The sequence below is a fragment of the Taudactylus pleione genome, unplaced genomic scaffold (genome assembly GCF_031769625.1).
Source record: "Taudactylus pleione unplaced genomic scaffold, aTauple2 ptg000523l, whole genome shotgun sequence".
NCBI lineage: Eukaryota > Metazoa > Chordata > Amphibia > Anura > Myobatrachidae > Taudactylus > Taudactylus pleione.
In genome coordinates this window covers 36,836-55,111 of record NW_028284925.1, presented here as the reverse complement: position 1 = coordinate 55,111, position 18,276 = coordinate 36,836, and the positions used below count along the sequence as shown (strand labels likewise).

General features: G+C 47.1%; 1 protein-coding gene across 1 annotated transcript in view; it reads right to left on the bottom strand.

Annotated features, from left to right (window-relative positions):
- KPNA1 (karyopherin subunit alpha 1) overlaps positions 1-1,690 on the bottom strand; it is a 69,813-nt gene extending 68,123 nt beyond the window's left edge. The window contains exon 1 of the mRNA XM_088450758.1: positions 1,555-1,690. The gene's annotated coding sequence lies outside the window, so the exon portion shown is untranslated. The remainder of the gene's footprint in view (positions 1-1,554) is intronic.
- Between the last annotated feature and the right edge of the window lie 16,586 nt (positions 1,691-18,276).

Genomic DNA, 18,276 nt, shown 5'->3' with positions numbered 1-18,276 from the left:
TCAGAGTTGCAGGCGCAAAAATAACCTATTTCCCCCCGTTGGGGGGAACTCAATAAAATGCGATGTTGAATAGCGCTGGGGATGAATTCCCGGAGCTATTCAATTGGCTGCGCTGTTAACCCGTGACTAGAAGATTTCTCCCCTCCTAAGGTGTGAGCAGAAATCCGACTGAACTAGCGCCGTGATGCTGGTTTTGGGCTTAGCCCATGACTGACAGCATCGCACCGGGCGCTAAAGTCAGCAAATACAGGTTACCACGACTAAACTCTGGGTTTAAGGCGCCGTAACCTGCATCTCCCGACTTAAGTGCAGGGAGCGATGGGGACTCATTCCCAACGCTATTCAATATCGCATTTAATTGAATTGCCCCATAGTGTCCTATGACAAAAATAAATATATACACACACAGCTTACAGTACTATAACCTGGCCATAATGATGTTACATGTACACAAGTTATCACCTATATGTAGACAGGTTAATTTTGTGTACACAGGGCGTACTGGGGCCCACTGGCCTGACACAGAGGGTATATTTTGGGCCCGCTGGCCTGACGCACAGGGTGTTTTTGGGGACCCCAGGCCGGACGCACAGGGTGTTTTTGGGGACCCCAGGCCGGACGCACAGGGTGTTTTTGGGGACCCCAGGCCGGACGCACAGGGTGTTTTTGGGGACCCCAGGCCGGACGCACAGGGTGTTTTTGGGGACCCCAGGCCGGACGCACAGGGTGTTTTTGGGGACCCCAGGCCGGACGCACAGGGTGTTTTTGGGGACCCCAGGCCGGACGCACAGGGTGTTTTTGGGGACCCCAGGCCGGACGCACAGGGTGTTTTTGGGGACCCCAGGCCGGACGCACAGGGTGTTTTGGGGGACCCCAGGCCGGACGCACAGGGTGTTTTGGGGGACCCCAGGCCGGACGCACAGGGTGTTTTGGGGGACCCCAGGCCGGACGCACAGGGTGTTTTTGGGGACCCCAGGCCGGACGCACAGGGTGTTTTTGGGGACCCCAGGCCGGACGCACAGGGTGTTTTTGGGGACCCCAGGCCGGACGCACAGGGTGTTTTTGGGGACCCCAGGCCGGACGCACAGGGTGTTTTTGGGGACCCCAGGCCGGACGCACGGGGTGTTTTTGGGGACCCCAGGCCGGACGCAGGGGGTGTATTTGGGGACCCCAGGCCGGACGCAGGGGGTGTATTTGGGGCCCCCTGGCCGGATGCAGAGGGTGTATTTGGGGCCCCCTTGCCGGACGCAGGGGGTGTATTTGGGGCCCCCTTGCCGGACGCAGGGGGTGTATTTGGGGCCCCCTTGCCGGACGCAGAGGGTGTACTGGGCCCCGGGCCTGCCGCTGTAGTCGCCTCTGTGGCCCCGGGCCTGACGCAGAGGGTATATTTGGGCCCCTGGGCTGATGCAGAGGGTGTACTGGGCCCCGGGCCTGCCGCTGTGGTCGCCCCTGTGGCCCCGGGCCTGACGAAGGGGGTGTACTGTGCCCCCGGGCCTGACGCTGTTGTCGCCTCTGTGGCCCCGGTCCCTGTCGTCCTCGCCGGCTGCCTCTCACCTGCTCGCTGTCCCGTGGATGGCCCGGTGGTGTCCGTGTTCCGCTCTCTCTGGCCGGTATCGGGCCCTCGCCGCCGTCGCCGCCGGTATTACAGCTCCTGCGTGTGAGAGGACTGCGCATGCGCACTGGGCGGGGCCGCTGCTGCAGCTGCTGCATGGACGCTTCTGGTACAGAGGGCTCGGCCAGAAACAGCGGCGTAGCGTCACGCGTTCTCCACAGCTTGGCTCCCCCCCCCCCGGCTTCCGTAGCGGCGGCCATCTTACTACTCCTGCGGCGGCTTCACTCAGTCACTCAGTGTGGAGGAGGAGGAGGAGGAGTCTGGCCCTGTGGGCACCTGTCAGTGTACTCTGGGCTTCATTCAGAGTTGGGAACAGGGTAAAGGCAGGTATCCACTAACTAGATAATATTAGAGATGTGCACCGACCCCCGTGTTTTGGTTTTGGATCTGGATTGGTTTTGCCAAAACCGCCTTTCCGTATTTAGTTTTTTTGGTTTTGGATCTGTATTTTTTCTGAAAAAATCATAAAAACAGCTAAAATCACATAATTTGGGCCTGTTTTTGTTTTTTTATAACCTCTATAACATTAATTTCCACTCGTTTCCAGTCAATTTTGACCACCTCACAATATTGTTTTCATCCAGTTTAGGCCTAAAATTTGCATCAAGCTAGCTGGCTGACTAAGCTAAGCGGCAGCAGTGGGTGGCACAAACACGTGGCAGTTCAACTTCAAACATGGCACATCAGGAAACAAATTTTTTTATTATTCAAGAGAGGCCTGAGGGATTTGGAGGCAGGGATAGGAAGGGTTGATTGGTAGTAAATGTTATTTCATTTTTTGATTCCGAATAAGTTTATGAGGGAGGGGAGTCATTCACAAAAAATATTTTACTCATTCACATCAGTCCTTGCCCTAGAAGAATCCTTGAGCGCCATGCCTGCTGCTACTGGGAGTGGGTTTTCATCCCAGAAGGGGACCAGGAAGACTACTAGTAGTGCTTTCCAAAACAATTGACTGTTAAATAATCTGTGGCAAAGATTCCACTTGAAACTTTTTCCCTACCTGCACAGGGACATTAAAATAAACATAGTTAGTGGCCTTCAAACTGCCGTTGTACCCACTGTCCATTTAACCAGCATATATGGACAAGCGGCACAGAGCAAATGCAAGATTTCAGATTTAAGGTTTAAGTCTTACGTTGTGTCTTTCTTGAGAATCCATGGATTGGAGACATACCTACTCTTCCGGGGGTGCGGGGGGTTACCCGTAAAATAGTGAGCCTCCCGCGACTTCTGGGAGAGTAGGCATGTATGGTCTACACTGAAAGGTGGTCTGGGTGTCCCAAATTATATTATGTGGCTGCCAGACTCGCTCAGTCGGCCTGATTCAGAGGTGCACGTAATGCCCATGATCTCGTAGTTGAGTGTTTATTTGTTACTGCGTATGCACAAAACATTTAGAAATCCCCTATGGCGCATGCGTTGCCCTGAGTGTACCTACCAATGCACTATTGCGTATGGGATCAATTATATCAGAATTGGTGATAAAAAACCATGGACGTTCCTGGGTGGTAACTGGGAGGTGGCTTGAAGTGCATGCAAAACAAATCTGTCATGTGGGCATATTATGGAAGTGTCTTGGGTGTGTCAGTGACAGTGGCTATCACAGTCCTACGGGCCGACCCTCCAGATTTGCCACTCTGAGAATTGCTGCCAGTGACTTTACTGGTTACCTCAGCACGTGTGGTTACTCAAACACAGTCACTGCCATAAGGGGCATTACTGTGGCATAGTGTTATAGGGGTCATTACTGTGTCACAAAACCACTCACCCTTTTCATCCTCTTTGTTATATATTTTTTTTTTTGGTGGGGGGTGGCAATTTATGGCCTTGCCCCACCACACGAGGCCTTGGGTCTCTAAAACACAGAACCAGAACTAGAATTTTAAATATTTAATTCTAAGATTATCTTCAAAGCTTATGTTACAAAAAAAAAACTGGTCTTGAAATTGTGAGTAACTGGTTACTCACAATTTCAAGAAATAAAATAACAAAAAGGGAGAAACACAGTTCGGATCACCTGGACAGGGCCAAATGATGGCGGAAGTGAAGTCTCTTCCTAAAGATATGGTCGCATCCTGGGGTGTGTCTTCGGCTCCTCACGAGTAATGCACAGTGTTTCATTTCAAACGCACATTTTTATGCCCCTTTGCAGGCCACTCTTGGTCACTCCCCCCCCCTTGGGATAGTTTTAACCCTTCCCAGATCAGAATTAATTGTTTAGGTCAGTGGTTCCAAAACTGTGCGCCGCGGCTCCCTGGGGTGTCACAGTGCTGTCACTGGGGGACCGCTGGTTGCCTAAAGAGGCTGGCCAGTATATATATTTTTTTTGCACAGGTGGAAGGGGGAAGCAGGTGCCCAGAGGAGCAAGAGGCTGCTGCTACCCCGCTGTGAAGAAGGGAGACTGGAGTACAATCAGATCAACGAGGGACCCACCGCCGGAAAGAAGGGTGCTGTGATGGACCACTGAGTGCCGTTACCCGTAGCCTAAAATACAAAGATGTGTGCCTGCTGCAGGGAGAAGAGCCCCCCTTAGGACCCGCTGAGGAGTCAAGACCCACTGTCGCTTAACACGTGGCCGCTGGACAGGGAACTGGAGAGCTGCCTGCCCAAGAGGAGGACCTCGGAGGAAACCCTGGAAGATTAGCTGACCGCCAGAGTGGGGGAATCCCGGAGACCTGCCAACGATGACCGGACCCTGTCTTGTGGAGAAGCCCGCCTACCGCCGGACATCCCCGGCAGTGTATATGACAGCCCCAACCAGCATCTGCCCAGTGAGGACCCCTGGAGACACAGGGCACTGGGAGAGAAATGCCTCCGGAACAGAAGATTTCCAGTTGCTCCGACGGCAACAGCACTGGAGGGGAGGGGGAGAGTAGCAGTGGACCAATAGCTGAATTGCAATTGCTCTGAGTGCAGCCCGGTGAGGTGCATTGCATCCCAGGCTGTCTGGATATCAGAGGAGGCAGAAGCGCCACAGCTTGAGGGTAAGAGATCTGGTGCCCTTCCTGTATCCTGTCCTAGTGTCCTTCTCACAATCCCTTGTTACTCAATTTCTTTACCACTTCAGTCTGGTATCTCTGCTTAATGCCAGTTGGGATCGGGTGCCCAAGGTTCAGGGTAGGGACCCTCCTTTGTTCAAGTCCTTTGGGTGTCTTCCCATGGGAGACATGGAGGGGGCAATGTGAGAGACATGGAGGGGGCAATGGAAGAGAGAGATGGAGGGGGCAATGGGAGAGAGACAGAGGGGGCAATGGGAGAGAGAGACAGAGGGGGCAATGGGTAGCAAAGTTTTTCTCTTTTTAAAAAAAATATTGACGTAATTATTTTGGCTTAGGGATGCCTTGAAAAAATTATGGAGTTTCTAAGGGTGCCTCGAACTCAGAAAGTTTGGGAACTAACGGTTTAGGTGACTGTAACATAGGGCCTCCTGGTCACATGAGCAGGGGTTATTTAATTGCTCACTCCATCCTGTTTGAAGTTTGGAGACCAGGCTTGCGTCAACAGATCTGGACAATTTTTACAGCTGGCTAAGAAGTTTCAACACCTTGCTGGCCTGGATGTCTCTCCTTGGCCTGTAAGCCTGACCCCCTGTGGTGTAATAAACAGACCCCAGTCTTTTGATCAGTGGGCCTGATTCAGAGCCGGACGCTCTGACAAGAGCACTCGCTCTGAATCAGGGCCGTCCCAGCTAAATTTGGAGCGGCCTCCTGGCCGCTTGCATATCTGTGGGTGACCACCCACAGCTTATGCGAGCGGCCAAAAAGATGGTCGCGATGGTCAAGACCATCGTGACCATCGGGCTTGCGACTAGACCCTTGTGGTAGAGTCTCGTCTGCCGCAAGCCCGGAGTGCTTTTGGCTCTATCAGAGCCACAAGCACTCCCACTGACATCACCAGTGATGTCAGTGGGGCCGGCCTCAGACGGTAGGCGTATCCATGGGAACGCCTCCGTCTGGGCAGCCATGCCCCCGGCACGCCCACCAAAGGGGGCGTGCTGTCACTCACCATCGACAGCACGCCCCCTTTGGTGCGAGACCCCGAGCGACGGCTTCCCCGTCGCTCGCCAGGTCTCGCGCATGCGCACGACGGAGCAGCCTCCGTCGTTCGCATGCGCACTTGGGCACCATCGACCCGCTTGCGAGCGTACAGCGCTCGCGAGCGGGTCTGAATGAGACCCAGTGTTCCAAGCCAGAACACCACCAATATTGACAACGTGCACATTGAGGGCCTAGTGGCTATAAGTAAACACTAGCCAGTCAATTACCTCCCAGCCATCTGCCATACAATTTGAAAGAGATATTTATCTACACAATATACAGGAATAGGTGCAACCTATGAAGAGAACATGTTCATAACCAGGGTTCTGCTACAGTGGCTGCATTCTAATACGCAGAGCCGCATTGGGAGGATATGCCTACCAACGTAGTGTCTAGCTACATCTATGTGTGTATAAAGGAGAAATGCTTATAAACTTTTCTGAAGTTTTTATTTGAAAGCTTATTAAGACATCAGACAATAACAGATAAGAAGACAAGCCATCATCAGCAATAATCCCATGCAGGGGACAAGTAAAGAAGTAGAAAGACAAGTGCAAGTCAAATCCTGAGCAAGGAGACAAACAGCGGGCGCCAGGTTTTGCAATAACATGTAAATGAGAGGACAGGCAAAGAAGAGGGAAACTTCAGATATCTCAACATAGTGGAGAAAGATATGAGGATAGAAAATGACCATTAACCCCGAGAGGGGTCAGGAGATACACTAAAAGGGGAGAGCTGGGATATGATTGTGTTGAAGCAGCCCTTCAGGGAGCTGATCATCCTCTCATCTCATTAAAGAACCATATCTTTTGGATGAGGGAAGCCATGGTGGGTGGGCTGTGGAAGGGGGCTCAGAGATTTCTAGTTAGCAGAAATAAGACAGGTAGCAGTAGTTAGGACGTGTCTAGTAAGCTTGTTTTGATGGTGCAACAAATCAGGGAACGGTAGGGGGAATAGAAAATGCATAGGAAGAAAAGGAATATTGGGCTCCAGGAGGAAACTAACCTCCAAACAAATGATATAGTTACAAGTCGCAGTCACGACTTGTCTCCCTCCGGAAAGTTACCTGTGCATGACGCGGTTGTTCCGGACTCCTCAGGTGCTAGACGCTCGGCAAGCCTCAGGAGGTCCCGTACTGGCCATAGCACAATCTGATTGGATGATCCTCCTATTTGTACACGACGGACCTTTGCCGCCTCGCCGACTATAGCATTCCTGTGGGTTCTCTTGGTTCAGCGGCACAAGCAGTATCCTGTTGAATCTGCTGGAAGGATCTCCGTCTTCTCGGTTTTGTCTCCCAGCTGCCTCTAGCTCTTGTGGCCTCTCCTACGGCTGAATAGCCGCACCATCAACTCCCGTTCTGTGCTCCGGGTTCCTTATCCCACCTAAGGCTTCCTAGCTGCACTGGCAGTGACGGCCCTCCAAGCCGAATCAGCATTCTCGGCAGGTCAGTGGACGCTAATTTGTACGCAAACTTGTACTCAAACCTATGTTTTGTCTGTCAGGACTTTGGATGCTAATTTATACACAAACTTGTATTCAAACCTACGTATTGTCCGTCAGGACTTTGGACGCTAATTTGTACACAAACTTGTACTCAAACTTACGTACTGTCTATCAGGACTTTGGACGCTCTCAAAGCCAACTCAAATTTTTTTCATCTCCTCAGCACGGGATCCAAGCTACAACAACGGCTCTTAAAGCCGAATCAATTATTAAACTCTTCAGTACGGGCCTCAAGCCGTTTTTTCTACTCTTATCACCATACCACATTTACTACCAACAGAATCTTGAACCAGCTTCTTGCCGCATCGATAGTGTACCACCTCCTGTTCTGGATCTATACTCATATCTACTATCCACGATTTTGTCTCCATTCCTACTGTTGCTCTTACCATTGAATCCTTTTGCTACTCCATGTGAATTGCTACTACCTCGAGCTGTAAGTCCAGGCGGCCGTTTAAGTACCGGTGAACGTATCCCAGTTCTAAGGGAACAACGGGCGGTTGTTATTGGCAGAAGACCTCGCAAGCTGGTTCTAGACTTTTCACGTGGAGTAGGCATTGGATATCATAATAGATATCTGTAGAACAGGACAGGTCGGGATCGGGTTCCATCTATATAATAATTTATTAACATTTTCCTTAATAGAGATGCAAATAGAGGAACTAGAAGTGCCAGACCAATCATCTACAGTCAGGGGTCTACCCAAGTCCGCCTCACACTTCAATTTGTGAGTATATCTCTGAGGAGCGTCACAGGGCAAGGCAATGTTATTTAAGAATGAGATTAGCCCCCGGGGCAGATGAGCAGCACATCAATGTTATTAGAAGAGGATGAGCGTTTTAAAGGAAAGTCTATGGGGGTACTTGTGAAAGAAATGTATTGATTAAAGCCAGAGGTTGGCAGAAGGAGGCGCTCCTGAAGCTGATGGAACGTGGGGAAAATCTAATGCCTGCCCTACACCAGGAGAAGGCAGATGGGGAGAGTCCAGGCAGAAAATCAGGGTTGATCCCAGAGTGGTATTGGAGGGGAAGGAGTTGTAGCTATGGAGTATAGGTTATTACATCTGTGCCACAGTGTAAGGGACAAACCTATCACCGGGTGGGAACAAGCTTTAGGGGGACAATTGGAGCGCAGGGACCAGAGGGCTGTTGTCACGGTCTGGTTATTTTGTAGATCTGGCTCGGGACCCCTGGGCTTAGCTGACGTGCATGTGAGACGAGATGGTTTGTTCCAACTCCGGCTCATGAGTAAAAACAGGAGGCTAGCTACTAATGCCAGTGTAGGGACATGTGATATGCAAGGATGTTACACTGGAACCGAGGTGACTACCTAGTCTACTGGACACTCCCTCGCCTAGTGACCTCAGGAAGCCAAGCAGACCAGGGATATGCTCTAGTCTGGCAAAGACTAGAGTGACCCCAGAACCGAGAATAACATAGTACTGGTAGATAGGATGTCAAAGCTGGATAATTGGCTGAGACAAGTTCAGTTTAAAATGTAATCGCGACAACGCCATCTTGCGAATGGCAGCTAGACTCCATTTTATAAACAAGAATCTGCAAGACGCCATTTTGCGACCAGCATCACTTTAAGTTACAACTCACGAGCTAAGAACAGATGGCAATGTTTTTGATAATCTAAATAGAATAGACAATGCACCAGAAACTGTGAGTGTTCTACATACAAATTGGGAATCCCTTTTGGCAATTGTAATATAATCCAGGCATTGATCTACACAATTGGATTTGTCTGACCCCAAACAGGTTTTAGTTTTAGTCTCACAGCTGGAAGTCACATTTGCATTGCAGTCTGAAACTGTGAGGAATGATGTGTGTTTGAATGTATATATATATATATATATATATATAGATATAAATATATATATATACATATATGTGTGTGTCTATATCATAGATGGATCTCATGCATAAACACCGCACATTACACACAATTGCACTGTTAACTGGTCGCATATTAGCGAATGCATAGGACTTTGTATGAAACCGCTGTTTTATTAGCTTTATGCGCACGCATCTCCCCCAAGTTAACTAGCGTCCTTATATCAAACCCTCAATACCCACACATTACATATTCACACATAAGGTTCAATAAGCTTTAAAGTGTATGATTTAAGTTGGTTCAGTTAGTTTAAATGCTGAGAAATAAAGATATTTGATAACTAAGGTATTATACATGCTAAACAAGTCGTGTTTGGAGTTGTACTGATGCGTATTCTTTTTACAGTATTCCGGTGTTATCGGTGGGGAGGTCGCATCATGCAAACTTGAGTTATGGATCACAGAACCTACAAGCAACAAAATGTATATTTCAGGAACAACTGTTAGGATGTTGCAGGGGGCGTGAAGAGAAAGATCCCCAGCTGTTAGAGGCAGGGAGAGTCTATTTGAACCAGCCTGTTAAATGTGCTGTAACAGATGCTTCTCCCCTGGGAACCAATGACATCAGCAACAAACTTCCCTATTGTCCTGTTTATTCTGGGGGGGTATAAATATGTGTGCTCGAACGCTGGTTCTCAGTCTTCGTGCTGAATGCTGCATGACTAGGGGTCTCTTGCTGATGCCTATCTCCGGGTCCGGAAGCGCTGCGTATGTATACTGTACTTGGGTCTGTATAATTTCCTTTTGCACCTAAATTGTGTCTAGATCAATTGCGTGTAACGGTCTGAACTTTTACCTGAATAACACTTGTGCTTTGGAACCACAGATTCCACATCGAAGTCTTTATTTACGGTATGACTGCGCACGCAAATTAGCGTCATCCTTAGAAGTTATAGGCAGGATATTAGAAGGTATAGTCGAATAAAATGACAGGAGGGAAAAAGGGAAAGGAAACTCACTGCACAGGTAATGGTCTCACCATGATATCAAATTCAAATTTAAGGGGGGAAGCTATTTTCACAGTATTCCCATCAACATATGTATATAAATATCTATCGGAGTTGTGGTGGTGCTACTCAAAGTAAAGAGATACAGAATGCAAAACAGGGGGAAGAGGTCCAAAGACCAGATCCAAGACTCTATATTGGAGCACTCTTATAGCTAATCAGCACAGTTAAAATATAACTTTTAATGAAAAATGATAAAATTGGACTTACATAACGAACGAACACTTAACATTATAGAAAAAGAGAATGTGAGGGAGAGAGAATATTAATCCCTGTGAAGACGGCAAAATATAGACAGGACAATACAATACACATTCACATTAATGCATAATACTCAACAGTATTAATGCAACAAAAACAGTGTATAAAATACACCCAGGTCATTAAGGTGTACAAAAATTTGTAATAAGATATCAATATAATTTAAAGAGAGACAATCATATCATAGGAGCAAGCTAAATCTGTGATGATAAGATCTCTAATGTATATATAATAAACATAAGATCCTGTAAATGGATCAATAAATATCAAGATATACCGTATAGTACAGAAGGAAGAAAATACAGGGGTGTAAAGAGCCTGATCTATCACAGAGTTCTGCTGCTTGCCATTATGATAAATAGCAGAGAATGGGAAGTGAGAGACCCGTGTGTCACAGTGACCCCATGAAATCTAAGTAAGATCACAACCCTGTAGCAGGCATTCACTATAAACCCCCGTCTTTCATACTAAAATAGCAGTGGAAAGACAGGAGGAAAAAGCTACTGGGCTGCAGGCGGGAGGTGAGAGAAATATAAAGTTAAAGTATAATAACTCGAATACCCACAAACAAATGTTAGATTACAGTGGTATCTATACCATATAGTACAGAAAGACACAAGTATGGGGTTTAAAGAGCCCGTTCCGTTAATGAGTTCTGCTGCTTCCCATCTTGCAAAGAGCAGAGGGTGGGGAGTGAGAGACTCGTACTTCACAGTAACCTCAAGAAAAATGTAGTCAATATCAAACCCCTGTTAACCCCTGTTTGAGTCTCTCACTTCCCATTCTCTGCTATTTAGCATAATGGCAAGCAGCAGAACTCTGTGATAGATCAGGCTCTTTACACCCCTGTATTTTCTTCCTTCTGTACTATACGGTATATCTTGATATTTATTGATCCATTTACAGGATATTATGTTTATTATATATACATTAGAGATCTTATCATCACAGATTTAGCTTGCTCCTATGATATGATTGTGTCTCTTTAAATTATATTGATATCTTATTACAAATTTTTGTACACCTTAATGACCTGGGTGTATTTTATACACTGTTTTTGTTGCATTAATACTGTTGAGTATTATGCATTAATGTGAATGTGTATTGTATTGTCCTGTCTATATTTCGCCGTCTTCACAGGGATTAATATTCTCTCTCCCTCACATTCTCTTTTTCTATAATGTTATGTGTTCGTTCGTTATGTAAGTCCAATTTTATCATTTTTCATTAAAAGTTATATTTTAACTGTGCTGATTAGCTATAAGAGTGCCTCAATATAGAGTCTTGGATCTGGTCTTTGGACCTCTTCCCCCTGTTTTGCATATTAGAAGGTATAGGCAGGACATTAGAAGGTATAAGCAGGGGTATATAGAGGTTCATTTTAATATTAACAAGGAACTCAGAACGTAGGCCAGAAATCGGAAGACTTATGTATCCAGAGTACAACTTGAGATAGTTGAAACCCTGGTACAGCTCTGATGCAAGACCTGGAACTGGAACCAGTGTGGAACTCAATAACTGAGTGTTAGGAAAAGTAATACAGTGACTGAATACCGCAATGCACAGACTGTATACCTTACATTGAACCACCCTTCTCTGACCCAGCCCAAGACAGCAGCACACAGTGCAGGTGTCAGGGCTCTGCCGGGGATCAGCGCAGCCTTACCTCCTCGCCGGCTTCCTTTGATCTCCCGGGCGGTCGGGCAGCTGGCGCGGCGGCTGAGAGGACGCTGAGCATTCTCCCCGTGCGTAGGGGACTGCGCACGGGTCCAAGGAGCTCAGTTTTTCACCAAACTAGACTTACGTGGGGCCTACAATTTAATTCGAATAAAGGCAGGGGATGAGTGGAAAACCGCTTTTAATACTAGGGATGGACACTTCGAGTACCTGGTAATGCCTTTTGGACTCTGTAACGCGCCAGCTGTATTTCAAGGCTAAGTCAACGAGATTTTTCGGGACATTCTCTATAAATTTGTGGTAGTTTATCTCGATGATATTTTAATTTTTTCTACAAACTTACAAGACCATCATCGGCATGTACTAGAAGTGTTGTCTCGTCTCCGAAATCATCATCTCTTTGGAAAGTTGTCAAAATGCCTCTTTAATCAGACCTCGGTACCCTTCCTCGGGCATATAATCTCTGGAAAAATTCTTCAAATGGACCCTGATAAACTGAAAGCTATTGCCGATTGGCCTCAGCCTACTTCGTTGAAAGCTACTCAACGTTTCTTGGGTTTTGCAAATTATTATAGGAGGTTCATTCCACATTTCTCCACATTGGTCTCTCCTATCACTTCTCTCACAAGGAAGGGAGCCAGCCCATCCTCTTGGCCTGATCCAGCAATACAAGCTTTTAAAAAATTAAAAATTGCATTTTCCACAGCCCCAATTCTCCGCCAGCCTCAGCTGGATCAACCATTTACGGTAGAAGTGGACGCATCCTCTGTTGGAATTGGGGCCGTATTGTCTCAGATCGCTGAAGATGGGAAGATCCACCCCTGCGGATTCTTCTCCCGGAAATTCTCTCCCGCAGAGAAAAATTATATTATTGGAGATCAGGAACTATTAGCTATACGCTTGGCACTAGAGGAATGGCGTTATCTTCTGGAAGGAGCTAGATTTCCAGTTACGGTCATTACAGACCATAAGAACCTAACTTATCTACAAACTGCTCATAGATTGAATGCCAGGCAGGCCCGATGGTCTCTTTTTTTTTCCAGGTTCAATCTAAGGCTTCAATTTCGACCAGGCATTTTAAACAAAAAAGCGGATGATCCAATTGTTTTCGCTCCTACACAGATATCCTCTCCGCCTCCGTGAAAAATTTTTGTTATCCCCAGTTTACGTAAAAAACTGTTGACATGGGCTCACGCTTCGTTATTTGCTGGTCATACAGGAATCACTAAAACTTACCAATTCCTACTACGTTCCTACTGGTGGCCCACCATGAAGGGAGATGTCAGAGAATTTGTCCTGTCCTGTATTAAATGTGCGCAGCATAAGACACCTTGCAGGAGGGTGATGGGTCCATTACCCCCATTACCGGTTCCAGTTGCCCCATGGACTCATATCTCTATGGACTTCATTTCCGAGCTACCTCAATGCAAGGGACACAATACGGTATGGGTGGTCGTGGATCGCTTCTCAAAAATGGCACATTTTGTTCCTCTGGTTGGTCTTCCATCGGTTCCTCAATTGGCTAAAATATTCATCCGGGATATCTTCAGATTACACGGTCTTCCTAAGGAGATAATCTTTGATCGTGGGGTCCAATTCGTGGCCAAATTTTGGAGAGCCCTGTGCAATACATGTCTAGTTAAATTAAAATTTTCTTCAGCATACCACCCTCAGACGAATGGTCAAACCGAAAGGGTTAATCAAGAACTTGAGACCTTCATCAGGATTTTTGTATCATCTTCTCAGGATAATCGGGTGGACCTTTTACCATGGGCAGAATTTTCTCACAATTTTAAGTATCATTCGTCATCCAAGTCCACACCCTTCTTCACTGTCTTCGGTAGACATCCCCGAGTCCCTGACTTTGAACATCTTCCAGCGGTAGAAGTTCCGGCAGCAGTGAAGGAGATTGAGTCATTTTCAACCCTGTGGAATAAGATTCACCATTCCTTGGTACAATCCTCAAAGAATTACAAGAGATTTGCCGATAGGAAACGTTTGGCTGTTCCCTTTTTAAAAGTTGGGGATAGGGTTTGGCTATCTTCCAAGAACATTCGTTTGAAGGTACCCACGATGAAACTTGCTCCACGCTTTATTGGCCCCTATCGCATCATTAAGATAATCAATCCAGTAGTGTATAAGTTGGAACTTCCTCCACAAATGAAAATCTGCAATACATTCCATATTTCTCTTTTACGTCCTCTGGTGCTCAATCGATTTCAAATTGTTCCTCCCAAATTGCCTCAAGTACAGACTTTACAGGGTACTGAGTTTGAAGTGGAGAAGATCTTGGATTCACGCCTTAAGTTTAATACTCTTCAATACCTCATCGATTGGAGGGGCTATGGTCCCGAAGAAAGGGCTTGGGTCAAGGCTTCCGATGTGCATGTTCCACAGTTGGTCCGAGACTTCCATAGGAAATTTCCAAATAAGCCTATGGGGTGTTCGGTGCCCACCCTGAAAGGGGGGGGGTACTGTCAGGGCTCTGCCGGGGATCAGCGCGGCCTTACCTCCTCGCCGGCTTCCTTTGATCTCCCGGGCGGTCGGGCAGCTGGCGCGGCGGCTGAGAGGACGCTGAGCATTCTCCCCGTGCGTAGGGGACTGCGGGCGGTCCGGTGTCTGGACTCGGGGTTCCCGGCATGGGCGCCGCCATGTCAGTCGGCGCATGTGACTGTACTACTGGCCTGAGATAGGTGAGCGTCAGCTGATCGCTGTGCACCTATCAAAGGGTTCTGTGGGGTATATAGCCTGCTTCCACCTTTCTGCAAACTGCCTGAACAACGGTTGTCTCCTAGTCCCTAGTTGAGTTCCGGTCCAGGTTCCTGGCGTTCTATTTCCTCTATAGTGTGTTCCATCTCTGCCTGTGTGCCAAGACGTTACTGTGATCCCTGTGCGACAGTGAGTTACCATCTGCCTGTGTGCTAAACGTGTCTCTAGTGAACTTCTTGCAACAGTGTATTACCATCTGCCTGTGTGCTAAACGTGTCTCTAGTGAACCTTGTGCAACAGTGAATTACCATCTGGCCGAGTGCTAAAACGTGTCTCTAGTGAACCTTGTGCAACAGTGAATTGCCATCTGCCAGTGTGCTAAACGTGTCTCTAGTGAACTTCATGCAACAGTGTATTACCATCTGCCTGTGTGCTAAACAAGTCTCTAGTGAACCAGGTGCAACAGTTAATTACCAGCTGCCTGTGTGCTAAACGAGCCTCTAGTGAACTTCATACAACAGTGAATTACCATATTTGCCTGTGTGTTAAACGTGTCACTAGTGAACTATGTGCTACAGTATTGCCAGACTTCTTTACGTTGTTTGTGGATCACTCCACAGTGCCTTAAACCTTAGGCATCTCTTATTAGGGCCACGGTTATTTGTGTCTCCAATTCCCACTGAGCTTGGGTACCTGGTCAAAGGACCGCGACCTGCTCACAGGGTGCACCTAAGCCCAAATCCCGATTGGAGGGGTCACTGGCGAACACCATCCTGTGGGTTAGACTCCGCACCATTGCCCAGGTCTCGTCAACACTCGAGAGCTGTGGATGAGAACATATATCCAGGCCCCTCGCCTTCGTTTCCTCCCGCAACCCGGACCCAGAGTTTCCACTCCCCCAGCGCCAAGCATGACAGCAGGGAAACCAGCACCACTCAGCAGAATAGTATCACTCTATACCTGAATAACCGCTGAGCACAGAGTAGAACAGTATAACAACATGCAATGTCCCAGCGGTATGATGGAATAAGACCACAGATGAATACAAATCACAGGTAAATAGAAGTGACGTACTTGCAGGCTGGAGTGCAATGGTAAGCTGACTCATATGCAGTATGGGAGCTGCAGGCCTAGCAGGTAACAGAGCACAGCGGTGGATGGTTGCAAGATGGTGAAAAGCGGGAACGCTGTAATGCTGGTGAAGTGAAGACAGCAGCAGGTGAGCAGCAGTTCCATGCTCAGCGTGGAAGCTGCAACACAGACAGAACCGGAACACAGCGGCAGATGAAATACAGGAGGCTAGCGTGGATTCAGGCAAAGGGTTGCACACAGGAGTTTATTTATTATTTATTTTTATTAAAAGTTTCTTATAATGCAGCATATTCCGTTGCGCTTTACAATTGGAAACATTTATAGAACAAAACAGGGTAATAACAGACAGACATAGAGGTCAGAGGGCCCTGCTTGCAAGCTTACAATCTATAGGGAAATAGGCATTGATACACAAGGATAGGTGCTATATATTGCAATTTGGTCCGGCCAGAATGCAGAGTTTCTTGGTTGGCTGCACGATCCAGTCACACAGGAATGTCAGCCAAATATCAGGAGGATGTGAGAGAAAGACAATATGTAAGGTTATGTGTGGACTGTGAGAGGGGATGTGATAAGACATGGAAGCGATGAAGGTTATGTGGGCGGTTCTGGAATCTGATAAACTTGCCTGAAGAGGTGAGTTTTCAGGGAACGCTTGAAGGATTGAAGACTAGAGGTCTTATTGTGCGTGGTAAGGCATTCCATAGAGTGGGTGCAGCCCAAAGAAAGTCCTGTAAACGTGAACAGCAGCAAGTAATGCATGGGGATGAGAGAAGAGGTCGGGTTGGGAGATATTTTGAGATGAGTGAAGAGATGTATGTTGGTGTGGTTTGGTTAATGGCCTTATGTGTAAGTAACAGTATTTTGTATTGAATATGGTAGAAAACCGGCAGCCAATGGAGGGACTGACAGAGCGGGGCAGCAGACGATGAACGTTTGGCAATGAAGATAAGCCTCGCAGCTGCATTCAGAATGGATTGTAATGGTGATAGCCTATTTTTGGGAATACCAGTAAGGAGACTATTGCAATAGTCAATGCGGGAAATAATAAGTGCATGGATTAGAGTTTTTGCGGTGTCTTGTGTGAGATATGGTTGAATTTTGGATATGTTTTTTAGATGTATGTAACATGATTTTGAGACAGATTGAATGTGGGGAACAAAGGACAGTTCAGTCAAGGTTGACACCAAGGCAGCGAACTTGTGGGGCGGGGTGGATTGTTGAGTTATCAACAGTGATAGAGAGATCAGGTTGGTAACTGTTATTGGGCGGTAGAAATATAATTAATTCTGTTTTAGAAATATTAAGTTTCAGGTGGCGAGATGACATCCAAGATGAAATGCAGAAATACATTCAGTGACACGGACCAATACAGATGGTGATAAATCTGGAGAGGATAGGTAGATTTGAGTATCATCCGCTTACAGATGGTACTGAAATCCAAAAGAGCTGATTAGTTTGCCAAGGGAAGTGGTATAGATTGAGAATAGCAAAGGACCTAAGACAGAGCCGTGCGGTACTCCAACTGATAGAGGTAGCGAGGAGGAGGCAGAATCCGAAAAACGAACAGAAAAAGAGCGATCAGATAGGTAGGAAGAGAACCAAGAAAGAGCTTTGTCCTTAAGACCTAGGGATTGTAGTGTTTGTATGAGAAGAGAGTGGTCAACAGTGTCAAAAGCAGCAGAGAGATCTAGAAAAAGTAGGAGTGAGTAATGGCCTTTAGCCTTGGCAGTGACCAGATCATTTACTTCCTTAGTCAGTGCCGTCTCTGTGGAGTGCTGGGACCGAAAGCCAGACTGAAGTGGGTCCAATAAGTTGTGGGTGTTAAGAAAGTGTGTGAGGCGAGTGTAGACAAGTCTCTCCAGTAGCTTAGAGGGGCATGGGAGCTGGGAGATAGGATGGTAATTTGAGAGTGTGTTAGGGTCAGAATTTAGTTTTTTCAGAATGGGAGTAATCACAGGAGTTAGTTTAAATAGGGAGTGGTCTCTAGCCATTGGCCTAGCAGTCCAGGTGAGCACAACAGGTGCAGCAATAATCACAGGGAGACGTGCATGTGATGTTTTGAGACAGAAATGAATGTCTGATTTTAAAAGGAATGCTATGACCCCGATGTGTGATAGCTGTAAAGGAGAGGGATGGGGAGAGAACAACTGACTATGTGGACCACCCTCTCAGGCAGATCCTTCACTCCTTGGTCTACATGACACTGCCCTCTCCTGGCTGTCCTCCTATCTATCTGACCGTTCCTTCTCTGTCTCCTCTCCCCCTCACCCGTTTCCACTAACAGGTGTCCCCCAAGGTTCTGTTCTCGGACCTCTCCTATTCTCCCTCTATACATCTTCTTTAGGTGAACTCATCAGCTCTTTTGACCTCCATTATCATCTCTATGCGGATGATACTCTATCTATATATCTACATCTCCTCACTCACATCTCCAACTGTCTCTTCGGGGATGTCCCAGCTCTTTCTTACAC